Here is a 700-nt window from a genome sequence, read left to right as displayed (position 1 = left end):
CCTTCTGGTTAGCAGTCAAGTGCCTTAGGCACTATGCTGCCAGACTCCTATAAAGGTGGTAGTTACACAATATTGTGAACTGACTAAATGCCTCTGAACTGCATACTTTCAAATGATTTTTTTTATGTTATGTGACTTCCACCTCAATAAGGAAGAAAGGAAAAGAAAGAGAGAAAGAGAATGGAAGGAAGAAAGAAGCCCAGTGAGAACTTAGTATAACGAATTTTTTAAAAAAAGTCCACACCAAGGTACATCACTGGGAATTTTCCGACACCAGGAATAAAGAGAATCTAAAGAGGAAGGTAAGTTCACATCCAAAGACCAAGCCTGTGAAGAGAATGGGAACTCTCAGCAGCACATTAGAAGCTGGAAAAGATGAATGAAGCCTCCAAAATGTTGATGGGAAATGTTCAGCCTAGATCCTTGTATTCCCCCAAATCATCACTCAATCCATGCAAAAATGTCCTACCCATACACACTTTTTTCAGGAAGCTACTGAAAGAGATAATTCAACAAAACAAGAGAAAAATTCATAAAGGAAAAGACCTAGAGTCAAGGAACAGAGGATCCAACCCAGGAGAAAGAGTAAGGTCTAGGGAACTCCCAGGAGCTCTGGTAGCATAGTGGCTAAGACACTTGCCTGCTAACCAGACGGCTGGCAGTTCAAATCCACCAGCCACTCCTCGGAAGGAAGGTTGGG

This window comes from Orycteropus afer, unplaced genomic scaffold, assembly GCF_000298275.1.
Source record: "Orycteropus afer afer isolate SDZICR_OR568_19922 unplaced genomic scaffold, OryAfe1.0 scaffold00330, whole genome shotgun sequence".
Classification (NCBI taxonomy): domain Eukaryota; kingdom Metazoa; phylum Chordata; class Mammalia; order Tubulidentata; family Orycteropodidae; genus Orycteropus; species Orycteropus afer.
The sequence above is the reverse complement of the archived record's forward strand: the minus strand, read 5'-3'. Positions refer to the sequence as shown.